This window comes from Mesoplodon mirus (assembly GCF_964341445.2).
Source record: "Mesoplodon mirus genome assembly, chromosome: 4".
In the NCBI taxonomy this organism is placed as follows: domain Eukaryota; kingdom Metazoa; phylum Chordata; class Mammalia; order Artiodactyla; family Ziphiidae; genus Mesoplodon; species Mesoplodon mirus.
In genome coordinates this window covers 64,956,701-64,976,043 of record NC_138979.1, presented here as the reverse complement: position 1 = coordinate 64,976,043, position 19,343 = coordinate 64,956,701, and the positions used below count along the sequence as shown (strand labels likewise).

Sequence of the window (19,343 nt, the reverse complement as noted above, 5' to 3'; positions counted from 1 at the left end):
AATGAGCACTCATGGACCATCAGAAGGAGAGGGAATTGGCTCAACCTTTGGAAGGGTAATTTGGAAGTACTGAATAACGTTTTAAACCCACACACCCTACCACCTAGTAATCTCAATTCTAGGAGCTTCTCCTACAGAAATGATAGCATAGGCACTCACATATAAATATTCTAGGATGCTCATAGCTGCATTGCTGGTAAGAGTAAAAAAGAAATGGCCTAAATGTTTATCAATAACGGAATGTTTAAACAAAATACAGCACATCCATACTATGGAACACTCCGCAGCCACGCAGCCCTTTGACAGAAGGAGGCACCTCTATGTATAACAATATGAAAACAAATCAAGCTGTATAATGCTATTTCAGAAGGAACCCATTTTTGTAAATAGCAGATTGTTGGTTTATGCCCCGAAAGGCTGGAGGATAATATCCAGACAATACAGTGATCGCCTCTTAGGTGGGGGATGAGGGGGCTTTCATGGTCTCCATTGCCTACAAAACGTGTTATTGAATTTTCAATAAAGAGTTAATTTTTTTCTTTAAATCCTGCCGGGACCCCAATATAAAATGCAGATCTGAGTAGATCTGCTGTGGTTGAAATGGGAGGGACCTATGCAGCCCCACCACCACCCCCATAGCCCCCAGGCCCCTTCAGGGACACCAGGGCTCTAGGACCAGTTTGAGAACCTTAGCTGGAGAATGTGGAGCCCATACCTTCACTCTCCCAAACCAAGGCCAGCGGGGCAGAGGGTGGCCCAAGTCACACAGGCAGTACAGATGGGTCGGGGCTAGAGGCCTCTGGCTCCTCGGCAGGGCTCTGGCCCTCCAGGGCTGGGGCAGGAGGTTTCCCTAGGTGTCCAGGAAACCCTGGAACATCACAGTCTTGGGAACCCTAGGCTGAGGCTCAGGGGAACCCAGGGGGTGAGGGCAACATGGGAAGGGCCTTGGTAGAAAACTCCAGGGGAGGGGGCTTTGAGGTCCAGCTCTGAGCTCTCACAGGGCTCCTGTGCTAGGGAAGGAGAGGGAGGGAAAGAGGAGAAGGGAAAGCAACAGGGAAGCTATGGTGTGCTTCCCTCTGTGCAGAGAGAGGCTGGGCGAGCCCGTGGGTACAGGTAGAGGGCACTGCTGTGTGCAGGTGTGTGATGCTCGGAGAGAGGGGGCTTGTGTGGGTCTGCGGTGGTGACTGTGAAGGGCGTGTGTGTCGTCGTGTCTACATCTAGAGTCTGTGTGTGTGTGTGTGTGTGTGTGTGTGTTAGGGTGTCTGGGCAGCCAGCAAGCCCGTAGAGAGGCCAGGAGAGGGTGGCAAATTCCAGAGACCCATCCCCAACTGGCCCTCAGCCTCATGCCTGACCCAGTGCCTCCCAGTACTGCCCCACCCTCCAATGAGAGGAGGCATCAAGCACTCAAGTTTGTGGAAAGAATGAGCGGGTTATCACAGCACTCAGGCCCCAGCCAGGCACCGCGTGGAGCCGCAAGAGCGTGGCCACAGGACTGAGCCGCCTAGCTTCCCATCCTAGGACAACACGACAGGCCACATGAACCATGTCACCTGGAATCAATTAAAGCAGAGTTCCTAACGGGGGTCCCCTGGGACGGGGAACTTAGGAGGTCTGTGAGCGCTGAAACTGCACAAAACTAGATGTGCATTTATGCATATGGTGCAGGGAGGGGAGGGTGCATTGTTTCGGGTCGAGGGCCCTGGCTTTCATCAGATTCCCCAAGTGGCCCACAGACCAAAAGGAGTCAGAACCATCCAGCAGGAAGGGAGCAAGGCTGGGCGTCCGAAGGACAGAGGTCTCAGGGGCTTGGTGTCTGCCTGTACGTCCATGGGGGGTGTTGGAAGGCAGGGGCTAGGGCAGGTTCTGCGGCTCCAGGCCCCAACCAGGACCCCCGCGAGAGTCCCATGGGGTAGATGCTAGCTCCGAGCAGGGACGAGAGCCATCCAAGGTGAGTGGGGCTGCCTCGGCAACGGGGAAGCACCTCGTCGTGCAGGGGTGAGAGCACAGGCTGGACGGGCAGAGGTCAGGGTGAGCAAGTGGCGACCCTGAGTCTCATTCTCAGACTCTGTGGGGCTCAGTATCCCCACCTGACACCCCAGAGCTACACAAGGTGTACCCTGGGAGTCCTTTCTGAGCATGTGAAAGGAAGGGCCAGGGCTATGCAGGGGTGAGGCTCAGGCTGTAGGGCTGAGGGTACGGTCCTGCATTTGGGAGTCCTCCCACCTGGTGTTGGCCTCAGCCCCTCTTCCCTCCTGGGGTAGGGGGGCAGGCTGCCCCGGCTGCCCCACACTGCTGACTAGGTCTGCAGAGTCCAAGACCTTCTTGGGTGTCACCACCTCCCACATGACAGTGACCCCAGAAAGTACAGGAATAAGAGGTTTCATTACAATCCTGGACTGGGGCCAAGGGAGCCCAAGGGCTGGACAGAAGCACTGAGCAGGGCTGGCAGCCAGGCCAAGGCATACGAGTTCAGTGGAGCCCCCCAAACTCTCTCTGAGCCCTCCAGGGGCCTCTCTCAGCCTGGCCTGGGGAAACTGAGGCACAGAGAGAGCCCTCTGTCCTGGGTCACACAGGGAGTTGGTGGCAGATCTGGGCCAGGATCCCAGGCCTCCCGCCCCTGGCTGGGCTTACTCTGGGCACAAATGCAGCTCGTCCCCCTCAGGTGACTCCATGCCCGTCTCAGCACCCCTAATCCTGCCAGAAAGAGGCAGCTGGCACTGGGGCTCCAACACACTGATTCACATGCAGGCCTGCAGGGCCCCCTAGATCCAAACACCCTGAGCCTCAGTTTCCCCCTCTCTAAAACAGAGGTACAAAAACTCCTGTTCTGAGGATTAGAAGAGCACAGATGCACAGGCTGCTTAGGGGCACTTTCCAACCTCCCATCTCTGGGCCTCAGTTTCCCCATCTCTAAACAAGAGGGTTGCTCTGAGTGATTCCCCAAGTCCCCAGAGCCTCTGAGGCTTCTGGGAAACTTGCCTGGTGCCCAGCCCATACCCATGTCTGTGGGGAGACAGGCTGCAGGGGCAGAGACCAGGGCCTGTCCTTAAGGAGGTCCTTGCTAGTTGGAAAGGGAGAAGTGTGGGAACTTCCCTGGTGGCACAGTGGTTAAGAATCCGCCTGCCAGTGCAGGGGACATGGGTTTGATCCCTGGTCCAGGAAGATCCCACATGCCACGGAGCAACTAAGCCCATGCACCACAACTACTGAACCTGTGCTCTAGAGCCTGCGAGCCACATCGACTGAGCCCATGTGCTGCAACTACTGAGCCCGCATGCCACAACTACTGAGCCTGCATGCCACAACTACTGAAGCCCGCGCACCTAGAGCCCATACTCCACAACAGAAGAAGCCACCACAATGAGAAGCCCGCGCACCGCAATGAAGAGTAGACCCCGCTTGCCACAACTAGAGAAAGCCCGCATGCAGCAATGAAGACCCAACGCAGCCAAAAATAAAAAATTCAAAAATTTTTTTAAAAAGAAAGTGAGAAGGGTGACTGTGGAGCAAAGACTACTTAGCAGAGCTGGGTGTGAAAGCGTCCATGGAAGAGCTCCCAAACATGCCTGCACACTGCCACAGTCTCCACCTCTCCCTTTTGCTTCATACCCAGCCTGCTCCACTCATTACCTGCCCGTCCCCTTTAGGCACTAGGTTTGTACCCCTGCTCCAGGGGCCACAAGAAGCTTGAAAATAGAAAACCCATTGTGAGCTGGGCAGTAATCAAGGAAGGCTTTCTGGAGGAGACAGGACAAAAAGAATCAAGTTCACACAGGGGACCTTGAATACCCAGATGAGGAATCCAGACCCTGAGGAGCCACTGGCAGTTTCATACGGGCCCCCTCACCCTGGGCAGAGATGCCAGACCCCACCCCAGGCTGGTCTCAGAGCTGTGTCCCCAGCAGAGGGCTTGAGGGGGTGGGGGACCTAGGCACCAGGCCCCCTCCACCCCTCCTCCACAGCCATGGACTCTGACTCCATCCCAGAGAAATCAGTCCTGGTCGGCGATGCCCAGCGGCCGCGGAGGCCTCATTGCAAACAGCTTTGCTGCTGGTGAGTGCCGTCTGGCCAGTGAGGGCTCCCGGACAGATTAAGAGCAATGCCGGCCCGGGACTCATTCATATTCTGGTCTGGCTGCTGGCTTCAATATGGCTGAGAGACGCGAGGGCAGAGGCAGTCCTCCGAGAATGCCCGGCGATGATTCCACTCCGATTCCAATTTATTTTCTATCATTAATGCTTTTGAAAAGCCCCACATGCTCTGCAAACAGGGAAGGAGCACGGGGCTCGGGAGGGGAGGAGAGGAGAGGGCTGGGGGTGGACGGGGGCGCAACAGAGGTGGTGCGGGCAGCCGGCGAGGGGCCCTGAGACCTGGGTTCAAATCCGCACCCCATCTCCACCTGCCTAGAGAACCCTGGGGGTAAACCTGGCCTATACCTGGCAGTGGGGAACGGCCCCTGCTCTGCCTACCTCAAGGGACAGTTTCCAAGATCTTCGGAGGGGTCAGAGGTGAGCAGGCTTTATATATTGTAAAGGGCTGTACACCTTGAGGAACTGAGAGTGAAGCAAACCTGACTGACCATGGCAACGGAGGCCTATGAACTGGACGCCTGCCTCCCCAGCTACACGGGGGGACCCCCACCCCAGGTCGCAGGAGAGGCCTGGGCTGCCTCTCACCCCAGCACAAGCAGAGGAGATAAGGATTTGGGTACCCTGTCCCCTGCCTTGTCTGTCTCAGACTCACACTGCCAGCCTCCCTACCCCCCCCCCAACAAGCTTACCAGGACCAAAAGCCCCTAATCCCTCCCACCCCTCCAACCCTGCAAGAAGAAGATAGTTATAAGCTTCCCAGCTGAGCCACATAGAATACTCTGATTACTTTTGCTTTCTTGACAGCTCCGTTTTCTCTGGAGCTTATAACTACCCTTGGGATCAAGTCCAAACTCCCCACCTCCGTGCAAAGCTCTCCCAAGCAACTCAGGCCCATCTGGGCAGCCTCAACTCCTCCCTGGCCTGACCCGACCTTCAGTTCCAGCGCTGACCACCCCTGGTCTTCGCACATGTTATTTCCTGTCTGGAACTCCCTCCTCCTTGGCCACAGTTCAAACTCCTGCCCCCTCTTCAAGATGCAGCCCAAGTTCTCCTCTATGCAGCTTTTCCCAGCTTCCCTGGCCAGCCCTGCTCTGTGCTTCTAAGTATCCCGTACCCACCTATGTTACAACTCAGCAAAATGGTAATTATGTTTGTGTGGCAGCTCCCCTCCATTCAGCCAGTGGCCAGGGGCTGCGTCTGATTCATCCCCTGCATTCCCAGTGCTTGGCAAAGTGCCTGGCTCACAGTAGAGCCACTGATTCAGTCAACTGATCTTAATAGAACACCTACTGTGTGTCAGGCTCTGTGCTGGGTGCTGGGGATGCAGAAACAAAGACAGAGCCCGTCCTTGCCCTCAAGTTCTTCCAGTGGATGTACTCAGGGTAATGTCTGTTGAATGAATAGACATACGACCACCTTGTAAATGGGGAAACTGAGGCCCAGAGAGGCAAAATGCCCTGTCCAAGGGTGCCTCTGCCTCCTTGCCCACACCTCTTTCTACTCCATTTCTCTCCCAGAACCTTAGCAGCAGTGAGGAGGAACTCAAAACTAAAGGTTAGAATCAAAAAAAAAAAAAAAAAAAAAAGGAAGAAGAGAACATGGTGGATTTCCCGCCTTTCTCAATAACGTAAAGAAAACTGCTTTTGCCAACTATGGCAGCTTAAAAGCAATTAGAGTTTTTGGAGGGGACTCTGGGCACGAGCAGAAGAGACAGAGTGAGCGCCCGGCACAGAATTTTTCCAGCATTCGTTTGTATCAAGCAAAAGGGGAAAAAAAAGTGTTAAAGGCAGCAATTTCTAGCAGCAGAGATGGTGGAGATAAAATATTTACAGCCTCCAAGGGAGGGGCCTGGGAGGGGCCAAAGACCCCCACTCCTACTCCTCTGGAGGCAGGAAAGGGAGGGCAAAAACTGGGAGACATGGAGAGATGAGTCACCTCCCCACCGCTCCTGTCCCGACAGGAGCCGTGGGGCAAGGAGGGGAGAAGCCCCCAGATGCCCCTACTCTCTCACCCCTTCCCCACCATTCATGGCCCACAGCCACTAACCAGCCCCCAGACATCAGAGATCCATCCCTCCAATCCTCAGACCTGGCTCTGCTCAAAATCCAGAGAACATCACCACTCCGAGCTGGCATTTGAGGCCTGCACAGCCCAAGCCCCTCTCCAGCCTCTTCTCCAGATGCTACCTACGGGGCACGCTGCCCTGACTGTTTTCCGAGGACCCTCGCTCAGTCCCACCTCCAGGCCTTAGCCTGAGGAGGGACTATAAGGAGTGTGCACCCCTCCCCTCAGGGGAAGGTAAGTCAGGTTGGAGGGTGTAGACCCTGAGCAGATGACGGAGCCAAGGACACACAGCTCTAGACCGCACGCTAGACTTCCAACCACGCCTCTCCCACTGAACCGCTCCTTCCCTACCTGGACCCTTCACCTGCCCCTTGGCCTCCTCTCTCCAAATACACAGCAGCCTCCAGCGGCATCTTCCTGAACCCTAACTTCCTCCGTCCCAGCTGCAGCACAGACTCCCCTCGTGTGGCACACAAACGACATAGTCTCCGTTAGAAGCAGACGTTCCTAGATTCAAATGTCAGCTCCTCCACTCACTAACCGTGTGACTTTTGCAAGTCCCTCAATCTCTCTCAGCCTCAGTTTCCTCATCTGTTAAATGGGAATAGTAATAGTACATATCTCATGGGATTGTCTTTAGGATTAAATGAGGTAATGTATGTAAAGCACCTGGCACTATGACTAACATTTAGTAGGTGTTCAGTGAACTCACCTCTGCCCTACTTCGTGTTCAGTCCTCAAGTGTGACTCTCCAGGCCTCAAGATGGCCCATACACTTGCACACAGCCTCCCGCACCATCTTGTCATCACCTGATAAATGCACAGAAGGCACACACCAGCTGGGAGCAGAGGGTGGAGGAGGTGCTGAAGGGCTCTGCACACTCAGAGGCCCAATCCCTCTGCACAGAGCCAGGGAGCCTCTCACTTTGCTTAGCTTAGGAAGGATTCCTCCAAGAACAGCAGGAAGCCTCAGTCAGAACCCTGAGAACTTGCCAGGCCAGGAGGAGGTGACTGGAGGCTCAGCCTTCCCTCCAGCCTGTGGCTGCAGCGCATCCCTCAGCCATCCTTCCAGCCCTACTGGACAAAGGCAAACACCAAGGCCCAGGGAACGGCAGTTAGTAGTAAATCCCAGAGCAGAAACCAAGTCTCGAAGACAGTGTGGTCCAGCAAAGCTGGGTAGTTCTGGTCTCAAATCCCAGTCCCACCGTTGACCAGCTGGGTGACCTCTCTAAGCCTCAGTTTCCTCATCTGTAAAATGGAACCCATAATGCCCACTTTTCAGGGCAGTTGTATGCACTAACAAGGGTAGCGCTCTTCCAACACCCTGCTGAGGTTCCAACACCCTGCCGAGGTTCCAGCATGCAGTCAGCCAGCATGGGGACGTATGCTTGTTCTGTCCCACCTGCTCCCTGGACTCCAGGCACAGTGCACTCCCTACCCCGCAGCACTGGGAGAGCAGAGGGAAGGCCTGGAGGTGGGGGCAACAGGACCTGCCCTATTTCCTGTGATCCTTCCCAGCCCACTGCCAACCCAGCAGGGGGCTAAAGGACCAGCCAACAGACAGGCCAACAGCCATGGCCAATCCTCCCTGCCCCACTCTCAGAGCAGAAGAGGTCCATTCCCTGCCTCATTTTATCCAGGAGAGGTAGTGGCATGTCCCAGGTCATACAGCCCCCATCAAGCCACTTGGTGGAAGTTGGGTGTTTTCCTCTCCTTCCCCAACTTCGGAGAATACACAACCTCGATATAGGGTCTGGCAGTGCCACAGGGCTGTAGACCAGGAATCAGAAGGTGTTTTGAGGTCTCTGTCTCTTGCTCCCCCTCCGATTGCCTTCCTCCCACAGGGCTCTCCTGCCCACTGTCCCTACTCCTGTCCTCAAGAAAGAAGCCCAACAGTAAGTCTGGCACTAATCAGGGCTCTCCTCATTGTGGGGGCAGAGATGGGAGCACATGAAGACTCTCTGAGCCCTGGATGGCTGAGCCTCAGGACACCCTACTTCAGCCTCCTCCCCAACCTACATACACATTCTCCCCACTGGTAAGTAACTGGGGCTGGGTGGGGGGATGTGCATGTGTATGCAGACAGGATCACAGGTCCTAAGAACCTGGGGCCCACCCCCAGGATGACTGATAGCCCTTCCCCAGCTGGGCCCGCCTCCGCCCCTTTGCATCTAGGGGAGAACTGGTCTGTCTGAACCACAAGCCCACAAGGCCCAGGAGCTGGGGTTCTTGGGACTAAGAAGCCAGATGCCTGACTTAATTGCCTAGGCTCTGCAGTGCTTTTCAATTGAGACCCAAGATGCAGTTGGCCACTCCCTGTACCTCAGTTTCCTTATCTGGAACTTAAAAGAATGAGATCATCTCTGAGCCTGCCTTCTCCTTCTGACATTCTCCAATTGCATACCTATGACCTCTGGGACCCTCACAGAGTCAAGAGGTGCTCCCAAGTCACCAAGGGCACTAAGGGCAGAAAAAGGAGTCCCAAGCATGTGTGGGTGCCGGGGGGGCAGGATCACCCTGACCCCAAGGAGACAAGGAATCCCAGGGAGACCTGCACCTACCCTAGGCTGGCAGAGGACACCCATCCTCCCTCCCCAGGGAGGAAAGTGGGCCCAGGCAGGAGAGCGAACACGGCTCCTCAGTGAGGCTAGAGGCAGCCAGAGCCCTCTCTCCTTTCTGCACGTGCCGCAGCTCACCCCTCCGTGCCTCACTTCCCATCTCTGTTCTGAGGCTACAGAAGATTCAGCCCAGCCCAGACCTCAGGCTCGGCTCCAAGCTGTCCCACATGCCCCCTGGACTCCAGGCACAGTGCCCTCCCTACCCTGCAGCACATACAACCCCAATTACCCCAAAGCCCCTGGCTGCCCAGGCTAGGATCCTGAGCCCTCCCTCCAGGCAGCCCTCACCATGCCTTCCCCCACTGGCCTCCAAGGTGGCTGGTGGGGGCAACCCTACTCTTTGTGCCAGCAGGGGCTTCCCTGGCCCTGCATGGCCAGAGCCTGATAACAGTCTGTCTCCTAAATTAAACAATAAACAAGAAGTTGTTCTAGATTTTCCTGACGCTGCAGTTCCTGATTAATCCCCGTAGCAAACAAAAGGAAAAGAGATTCACTTCCTGTTTCCAGGCGGAACCTCCAGCCTGAGCCAGAGGAATCCCCAGAGGGGGATTCTGCTCCAGCCACCTGCCCAGCTCCAGACCACTTACCCCCTCCCTTTCCCCCCACTGTCTCAGCCAATCCTGGGTTGCCACCCTTAGCGGCCTCCTAGATCCCACCTCTCCTCCCCTCCCGCTCTGCGCTATGTGACCTTGGACAGGCCAGGTCACCTCACAGGCCTCAGTCTCCACATCTCTCAAGCATCCTCACCTCTCAAGGATAAAATGAAATATGTGACCACTTGAGGTTAGACAGAAATTTTCTTGTATTTTTTAGAGATGGATGCTGAAATATTTAGGGGTGAAATGTCATGATGTCTATAATTTACTTTAAACTACTTCAGAAAGAAAAAGATAAAGCAAAATGTGGCAAAATGTCAACAACTGTTAAATCTAGGTGAGCGGGTATATGGGAGTTTCCTACACTATTCCCTCTATCTTTCTGTATGTTTGAAAATGTTCCTAACGAAAAGTTAAAAAAAAAACAAAAAAGCATTGGTCACATGAGCCAGAGCCCCACAAATAATGCCTCATGCTCCTGGCAGGCCTGAAAGGCAACTGGATTTCTTAAGTAGGTTAAACGTCCCCCCTGCCATCTCCTTTATGTGGTTTCCCTAGAAATTTCTTTTGCATAAATTCCACTGAGTCCTAGCTCAACGTTTAGAAGCCTTAGCACATTCCGAAGCCAGACACAGTGCTTTACTGAAGCAACTGTTGTCTTCTTTTTTTATTTTTTTTTATTTAATTTATTTATTTATTTATTTAATACAGCAGGTTTTTTTTAATTTTTGAATTTTATTTTTTTTATACAGCAGGTTCTTATTAGTTATCTATTTTATACATATTAGTGTATACATGTCAATCCCAATTTCCCAACTCATCCCACCACCGCCAGCGACTGTTGTCTTCTGACCCACCACCTCCCTGTCCTTTCTGCAAAGCAGCCCTGGGCTAGAGATCGTGATGCTGGCTCCATCCTCATGTGGCCACTACCCTCTCTGAGCCTCCGAATGTCGCCCCCCACCCCGCTTAAGCACAAATGATGACAAGTCAGTGAGTGCCTAGCCTTCTCATTCAAAGGCACAATGTTACCCCACAGAGACTGAAATCCCCATTTAACAGATGGGAAAGCTGAGACTCAGGCCAGGAGAGACCGGAAGCAGAACACAGAAGGTGGGGACAAAGGGAGGTGGGAGTGAGCAAAAGCTCCCTGTCTGCCCCCTCCCCCCTCCTCCCCATTCCTCTACCCCAACCCTGGCAGCACAAATCAGAGAGAGGATGGCCAGCACCTCCCTTTCTCTGGTTCCTATTTACAAGCTTCCTGGTCAGGAATAAATGGCCATGATCACAATCTCCCAGCCAGGCCCAGCTGACCCACACCAACGTTGGCCAGGCCCACCTCTGCCGATCGATAATGGAAGAGTTAACAGTACCCCAAATAATCAATCGCTATTTGCTGAATGCCATGCAATTCATCAGGGAGAGTTACGTGTGGCCAGTGACTGGGCATCCCTGCCCTGGCCTGGCGGAGCCTCCAGAGGCAGAGAAGGCCTCATCTGTCGTGAGCACCTCAGCAGAAAAGCCGCCCATAACTTGGAGCTTCACAAACAGATGTCCTAGGCCCAGCTCACATCCCCAGGCGCAAAGGAGAGGCGGAAGAGGCAGTGGCCGACGAGGGCCTGAGGGATTGGCCACATGCCCCTGGTCAGCCCATCTGGCCCCAGGTCCCTGGAAGTGCCAGGAACCCAGGATGGATAAGCCCAGTCCCTGTCACCAAGGCATTCCCAGGCCATGAAGAGAGACCAACTGCCATGTATCACGGGCCTTGCACACAGTAGGGCTCACATACAGTATGTACACAGCAAACGTTTGCAAAATGTAAAGCAGATATGCTGCTCTCAGAGTTCTGAGGAAGGAGCAGCTACTCCCAGCTAGAGTGACCAGGAGGGGTTTCTAAACATGGCATTTGGGCTGAGTGTTGAAAAGTGGGTGGGATCTATGGGCAGAGATGGAGGAAGGAATCAGGCAGAGGGGACAGCAGAGCGAAACCCTGGAGGAAGGAAAGCCAGAGCGTGTGTGAAAAGGAGAGTGAGTGGCATTTGGTTGGATCCTGGGTGCACAGAGGAATATGGAGGGAGATGGCTGGGAGAGAGAGTCAGACAGTGCAAAACACTGAGGGGTCCAGACGCCAGTCTGAGGTAATGAGAAGCCCTTGAAGGGTGCTGAGTAGGAGCAGGACAACGAGCATGTGTTTGGAAGGACCGTTAAATGCCATGGAGTCCACAGTTACTGCCAGGTTGCACGCCCTAAGAGGGCGGGGGCTGGTCTTATTCATCTCTGCCCCCATAGCAGCCAGCACAGCTGGGCCCAGAGGAAGCACCCAACAAGTGAATCGCTGAATGATTCCAGGACCATCAGATGTAGGACTGGGGACTCCTGGACTCACAGCTGTGGAAGATGCTGTTTGTATAAAAATATATATTTATAGTAGAGTCTCAAACACAGCCTTTTGAGGCAGGCTGGGAGAGAATTATCTCCAGTTTACAAAGAGGGAAGCTGAGGCTGAAAGAGGGAAACAGTGACCTGGCCAAGGTCACACAGCTGGCAGAACCCAGTGCTCTCCCCACCCGGCCCAGAAGGCTGAGCCCTGTTTGCCTTGGCATGGTCCAAGGCTGCCTAAGATGGGCCTAAGGCCCATCCCCTCCTCATTCCCTGACACCGCCACCGCTACCCTGTGCTGGCCAGACAGAGAAATGCAGCAAATGCTGCCCCATTGAGCATCCCGCATACTAACTCCAGCTGGAACTGGCTGCTGTCGCCATGGCAGCCTGTCCCTGCACCTATAATGTAAACAGGGCTAGGAAGGGAATCTCTAGAATCCCCACGCTTGGTCTAGACAGGCCTTGTTGAAGACAGACCCACTTCTCCCCAGCCTCCACCCCTCGAAATTTGGGAAGCATACCGGTGGAGCAAGAGTCCTGGACCAGGAATCCAGAGACAGGGTAAAGGCCAACTCAGTGTGTGACTCTGGAGAATCATTTCCAAGCTTCCTCATCTGTGAAATGGGTCGGTGCTCTCTACTTTACAGAACTGCCATGAGGACTAAATGAGGGAAGGAGTATAAAAACTTATGGAAAACTATAAAGCAAACTTTGTCCTGGAAAATAATGTCTCCTCTCTACTTCAGCCTGGAGATTGAAGCTCCAACAGGACTCACTTCCCTCTCCCAGCAGAGAGCAAAACATGAGCTACCACTTACTGAGATTCTTCAGTGTATCAAGCTAGTGCACACTTTACATGTGTTATTTCAAAGTACACTAATGACACCCCTACAAGATAGGTATCATTCTCCCATATAACAGATGAGGAAACTGAGGCTCAGAAAAGTGATTTGCCCAAACTCATCCCACTCAGAAGGAGCGGAGTCAGAATTCAGACTTGGTTCCAGATGGCATCCAAGCCCAGGCCCTTCGATTGAGGGGTCCATTTCCACACCCCCAAATCTCAGAGCTACAGAATCAGTGCTCAGGGTAAGGATGCATGTCCACACCTGAGCTGCATGTAACACACATATACTCCTGAGGCCTGAGACCCTGACATCAGATGCGCCGTGTCACCCCATGGTCTGTGGACCAGCAGGGCCATGGGAGCGGCATGGGGAATGGGGGTGGGGATGGGGGTGGCTGGCACAGCTGGTCTTGAGCCAATTGGATCAGTCCTGGGCATGGAGCCGCCTGTCCGGCTGCCCTGGCAGATGGGTGCCAGAACTGGAACACCTGCCAAGGCTCCACCTCCATGTCCAAACCAACCTGGACACTGAGGTCCCATTTTGGCCCCCTCCCGTCCTGACCCTGGGGGCTGACAGTGCCTACATAGATCCAGAAGGTCAGGGTGGCAGCCACTATCCCTCCTTCAGCGGCTGGCGTCTCCCCTGATGTGGCCATATGGCCCCATACGCTCCCTGACAGCTGGACTGCCAAAGCAACTGCCTGAGGATGTCCTCTGCAAAGGCCCCCGAGCCCCAGCCACCCCGCCCACCACTGCCCGGCAGGCCACAGGCACAGCCAGGAAAACCCCAGGCTGGAACGGCCTGCCCCCAACTTGCTTTATGACCTTGTGTAAGTCACTGCCCCTCTCTGGGCCTCACACTCTTCCTCTGTCAAATATTGATGCTGATCACCCCTCTACGCCTTTCCTTTGTATTCCACTTCCAAGGTCACTAACTTCCACCCAAACTCACTCCAGGTATCCAGGGAGAAAAATGTATCCATTTTATAGACATAGAAACTGAGGCCCAAGGGACCTCAGGGACTTGCTCAAGTGTGCACAGTGGGAGGGCCAGTAGTAAAGGCTCATTTTATGACTCCAGGATGCCTGCCATCTCTGTATGCCCAGGAGGTGGGAGTGGTGATAACCGAGGCCGTGCCACACTCTGATGGCCTACATCACCCCACCTGGCTCCCCACCCAGCCCGAATTTCTCTCCATCCTCCATCAAAGGGGAACCATGCACGGCCACTTGGCCATCAGGGCGAAGGCTGACAAGGTGCCTGCCCCTGCTGCTGCCCTCAGCACCAGCCTGGATTCCCAAAGCAGCCTCAGGACTGCCTCCCTGCCTCTGGCTCTCCTGGCCAACCCCTCCCCTGACCACCAGAGGGAGAGGTTTAAATTGCAAATCTGATCGCGTCCCTCCAGAACTTCAACCCTACAACCCCTGAATACAGAATCAGCCCACACTCTTCAGTCGGGCACTCAAGATCCTCCTACGTCTTGTGCCAACCTGCTCTGTGCCTGCTGTGCCCCTGCATAAACTACTCCACTGCAAACACGTTCCACCCATGCCTGGCGCCTCCCACCTCCGTGCCTTTGTTAACACTAAGCCATCTGCCTGGAAAGCCCTCACTTGGTCACATGCTCCATTCATTCACTTATTCAACGTATTTACTGAGCATCTACCAAGTGCCAGAAACATCCGAACAGGTCAAATTGCAGCAGCCCTTCCGGTCCATCTGAAATAACCCCTTGCCAGCCTCCCTGCCCCATACTTCTGCAGGGGCCCAGCCCAGTCTGCTTCATACCCAGGGGTGTGGGTCGATGTCTGTGACCCCTTTCAGGGACAGCCCACCCAGGGAGGGGCCCAGGTTTGTCATCAGTACCCCCAGTACTCAGCCCAGGTCTCAAACCAGGAGATGCCCCCAATGTGGAGTGAGCCCCAAATGAAGGGTTCCAGGCAGTAAAGAGCAAGGCCAAGCAAGACATGGTTCTTGGGAGCAGATGTCTGGGCCCTGGAAGTCCGCAGAAGAGACTCTGATTGGCCAGGGTGGCCCCCAGTTCCCTCAAAAGGAGGCCTGAGTGGTCAGGGGTAACTTTACCCTTTCAAGTCACCCAAGGGCCCAGCCCAATCAACAACTTATCACTGAATTTGTTATAATTTAAAAACACAGGGCTTCCCTGGTGGCACGGGGGTTGAGAGTCCGCCTGCCGATGCCGGGGACACAGGTTAGTGTCCCGGTCCAAGAAGATCCCACATGCCGCGGAGCGGCTAGGCCCATGAGCCATGGCCACTGAGCCTGCCCGTCCAGAGCCTGTGCTCTGCAACGGCAGAAGCCACAACAGCGAGAGGCCCGCGTACCGCAAAAAAAAAAAAAAAAAAACCCACAAACTTGGCAGGGCCAGGGCCTGGCTGGACACGGAAATTAAGGGGGCCACACTGAGCACTACCCATTCCCAGTCAGGAGGTTTAGGGAGGGGAGTGGCTGTCTTTAAGAAGACAGTGGGGGCTGGGAGCACCTGACTGGGATTTTCACCCCTAACACACAGATCTGGGGCCAAAGAGGTACCATGTTCTCTCCCTCTCCATGGCTTGAGGTCCCATATGGAGGGCTCATCCTGCTGGAGTCAGTTGGGGGCAGTGGGGGGCGGGGGGGGGCGAAGTAGACATCTGGCCATGCTCCAGCCACGTGGGTATCAACCAGAGCGTCAGTCAGGTCAGCACCCAGGAGGCGAAAGTCCAGACTCAGGGAGTCACACAGGGACAAAGGGGTAAAGAGGTGGGGAGAGAAAGAGAGAGAGAAATGACAGCTAAGAAAGACTGAGTCAGCTAGAGCTGGCAGAAAGGAAGGGGTAGAGGCAGAGAGAGTCTGCCCCAGAGTGAAGCCAGCAAAGAGGCTGAGGGAGCCGCCTCAGGACCCAGCAGGCCACCACCACCCCTCCCCCAGCCCCAGGATGAGCTTTGGTCACTCCTGGGCAGCAGCCTCCCCACCAGAGGCCTTCAAGGGCCTGAGTGGCCCTGGGGATGAGTCCAGGCTGTCATCAGGACTGGGCTGGGGGGAATGGTCACAGAAGCCTGTCTAGAGTTGATAGCTACTCTAGCCGCCTATGTCTCAAGTGGGCCATTTGGGAAGGAAGTGGTCCCAATAGTCACCAGACCCCATCCCCGCCAATACACATTTAGACCTCTGTGTGGAGAACCCATTCACTTGAGGGTGAGCTCTCTGGCCCACAAAGGGACTCCAGGGTAGAGATCCTGAGACAGTGGGAAGGGTTCCAGGGCCCAAACAGGAGGACCTAGAGTACCAGGCTGGGGTTGGGAAACCATTCTGATTCCCAGAATGATACCGACATCCCAGTGCCAGAACCAGGTTTGCAAACCATCAAGCAGAGCCCAGGCAGACTCTGGCCCCAGATCTAGGAGGCAAAGATTAATGAGGCTGGGGTCAAGCCAGGGAGAATCAGGCTGAAAGTGGCTGCACCCACCTCCCTGCCCATCTGGAGAGGGTGTTGGTCACAGGCAGAAGGAGAGCTGCCCTGGGGAGACCTTCCAGCAGCAGGCCCCCAGAGCCCTGCTGCCCAGTCAATAAAGAGGGCTTGAGGGCCCTTCCTGCCCCCTCCCCACCTCACCAAAGACCAGGTTTAAAGGATACCTTCACAGTGAAAGGGGCTGCCCTGAGACTGCAGTTCTCCTAGCTCCATCTCTGCCTCAAAACCCTCTTCTTACAAGGTGGCAGAGAGATTCCAGAAAGGGTAGTGGAAGTGGAAGTGAGGTCTAAGCCTGAAAGCTGGTCAAATAAGATATTACCATACCCCAGAGACCCAGGTAGATACTGAGTGGCCCAACATCAAGATCCTTCACCCAGCATCTAGGCTGAGAACGAGACTTCTGACCCCACAGGCTCATACACTGAGTGTCAGGAAGGGGGGCACATGGACTAGGGCTGCTGGGGAACTCAGCTGCTCCAGCCCAGAATCCAAAGCCAAAAGGAAGGATTGGGAGCAATCAGAGAAGGCTTCCTAGAGGAGGAAGAACCTGCCTGGAAGCAGGGAGGATTTGGTAATGCAGAGGGGCCTGCAGGGGGCCTGAATTCTGACCCTTTCTTGGGCCTCTCACTCCTGAGGACACTGGCCTCCCTCCCTCTCGGGGCACCATCCTGGACCACATCTCCCCATCCTAGCTTCTCAGGGGCAGGGCTGGCATGGCGGGGTGGTGGGGGGTAGCTAGAAAGTTTCCTGAAGTAGTCAGCAGAGGACAGGAATGCGGGAGGAGACTCAAGGAGATGGAGGTGGGGACCGGGGTACAGCACAACCACAATCTCATCACACTGAGTGAGGCACGCAGGATCATGGCTCCAAGCAAAGCAGGGATGGGGGGCGGGGGTGGCACTATGCTGGGGCCCTAAAGGTTCCCCTTCCAATCCCTAGCCTCTTGGGAGCTCCTGCGGGCCAGGGCTGATGGGATGCACTTTGCCGGCAGTTCCCTTCTTCCAGCCGCCTGTCCCACGGAGCAGAAGGAGCAGGGACACACACACACACACACATACACACACATGCACACACTCGGGAACGTCTCCCAACTCTCCCCACCTCAAACCCGTGTCCTCAGCCTGGCTGCAAAGATGACCTCGCGGCCCTGGGACCTGGAAGCTGTGGCTGTGCCTGACCCTGGAGGGGTCACAGGGGTCCAGCGCCCGGAGCGGCTCTAGAGCGGCGCCGCGGGGCTGGACGGGTGTCCCAGAGAGCCGGCGGCTGCGCTGATGGGGTGGTGGAGATGCATCTCTTGGCCCGCCGGGCGGCACAGCCCGCGCCCCCGCCCCATTCCTCCCTCTCTCCTCGAGAAGAAAGGCCGGAGTTCCACCACTAAAGAGCCTCCATCCTCTCCCCCTACACGCAAAGTTGCTCCAAGTCGTCGGGGTTCCCGCGACACGCGAGGGTTAGGCGGGGCCGCGCAGCGGGCGAGAGCGCGGTCACGAACAGGGGTGCCGAGCGCGCCCCCCTGCAGCTCCGCGCGTGCACCCTCCCACAACGGGCGCGCACCCAACACCCCACCCCCAACCCGCGGCCCCTGAGGCTCCCGCCCAATCAGAGGCCGCGCACGCGGCGCTGCCGGCGGGCAGAGACACCCCAGCTCCCTGGCCTTCGCCCCCGCGGCCCCCGCCCAGCCGCAGTCTCCCGGCCCGGCCACACTCACCGTCCCGGGCGCGCAGTTCGCGCGCAGCTCCTCTCCGGGGCCGCATTCCCCGGCTCCGTTTCCCTCCTGTTCCCGCTCCGGCTTGGGTTCCCGCTCCGCAGGGCTCGGCTCTGAGATGGTGGCCGCGGCAATGAGCGAGGCAGGGAGGGCGTGTGTGCGTGTGTGTGTATGTGTGTGTGTGTGTGTGAGCGCGCGCGGTGTGTGTGCGTGTGCACGGGAGGGCCCCGCGCTCCCCTGCGCGCCCCGCTCCTGCCTCCTGCTCTCCACTCTGCGATGCCAGCAGAATCCCTAACGCGCGCTCCCACCCTCCTGGGCGCTCACACTCGCACACACACGCGCACACCCGGGCGCGCACACACCCCCGCCGCCGCACACCCGGCTCCGCACTCCCGACTCTCGCCCTCCTGGGGCGCTCACAAAGGCCCCTGGCCCCGGCCTGCCGGAGCCCCCGGAGCGGGGCCTGAGGAGTGGCCCTGCGGTCCTACCGGGCTGGCCCCGCCTTAGGTCCCCCGGTGCTCCCAGAGGGGCCCCCTCGGGCGTCCCTGCTCCTTCACCCTGCCCTGCCGGGCCGCGGCCGTACTCTAAGCCTGATACCCGGCCGGGGAGCCCGACTCCGGCTTCCGGCGCTCCCACCCAGAGGCGCTGGCTCCCTCCTCCTCGCCTGCTCCGCCGCCTGCAGCCGCGTGCTCTCCCGCTCCTTTCTTTCCCCCTTTTCTGTCACTGCCTATCCTTTTATCTCCTCTCCTTTCTCCCACCTGCAGCCGCCCCGATCCCGGTCCTCAGTCTCTCCGGCTGCCTCTCTATCTTGCCGACGCCCTCTCCCGCGCCTCCTCCCCACCGCCCTGCGCTGCCCTCACATTCTCCGCATTACATGGGGTGCCGCCCGCCACTCGCCGGGCCCAGGGTGCGGACGCACTGTGGGCGGCGAGGGGACCCGCCGAGCCCGGGCCCCACCGCCCCCTCGGCTCTCTGCTTGCTCCTCGCTCCTCGCTGCGGCCTGGCGGGCGGCTACGTCCCGCGCTAGCCTCGGCTGTCGCTGACAGCTCCCATCTCGCCTGGGCTTAAAGGGATAGCGCACCGGGCTCGACCTGCCCCACCCGGGGGCGCCGAGGAGGGCGGCCTCCTGCGCCGGCACAGTCCGGGGCGGTGGCGCGGCCGGGGCGGTGCGGGCGGCGCCCTGTCCGCCGCGGTTGAGCCCAGCCCTCCCGGGCTGGAGGTGAGTCAAGGAGAGGGCGGTCGGGCCTGACCAAGCCATCCAGGGGGCGCTCCGTGCTTGTTGGCGGCTAAGCCTAGGGGCAGGCTCGGGGTGTGAGGCAGTGCAGGCTGGGCGCCCAGCACTGCGGGGCGGGGAGAGGAGGGATCAGGGAAGCAGCTGTCCGGATCTGAGCACAGGGTGAGGACACCTGTCATGCTAAGAGGACAGGGCTCACAGGATGGCCTCCCGCTCTTGCTGTGTGACCTTGGGCCAATGCCTGCCTCTCTCTGGCCTCAGTTTACACTTCCTTGGAAGGCCATTGGCTTCCATCATCTCTGGGGCTCTGATTTGATGGTAGATCCCTCCAAAAATGAGA

The 19,343-nt window shown here is 56.7% G+C and overlaps 1 protein-coding gene across 1 annotated transcript in view; it reads right to left on the bottom strand.

The window, feature by feature from the left end:
• LINGO1 (leucine rich repeat and Ig domain containing 1) overlaps nucleotides 1-19,018 on the bottom strand; it is a 205,792-nt gene extending 186,774 nt beyond the window's left edge. The window contains exon 1 of the mRNA XM_082617744.1: nucleotides 17,773-19,018. The gene's annotated coding sequence lies outside the window, so the exon portion shown is untranslated. The remainder of the gene's footprint in view (nucleotides 1-17,772) is intronic.
• Nucleotides 19,019-19,343: the final 325 nt, after the last annotated feature.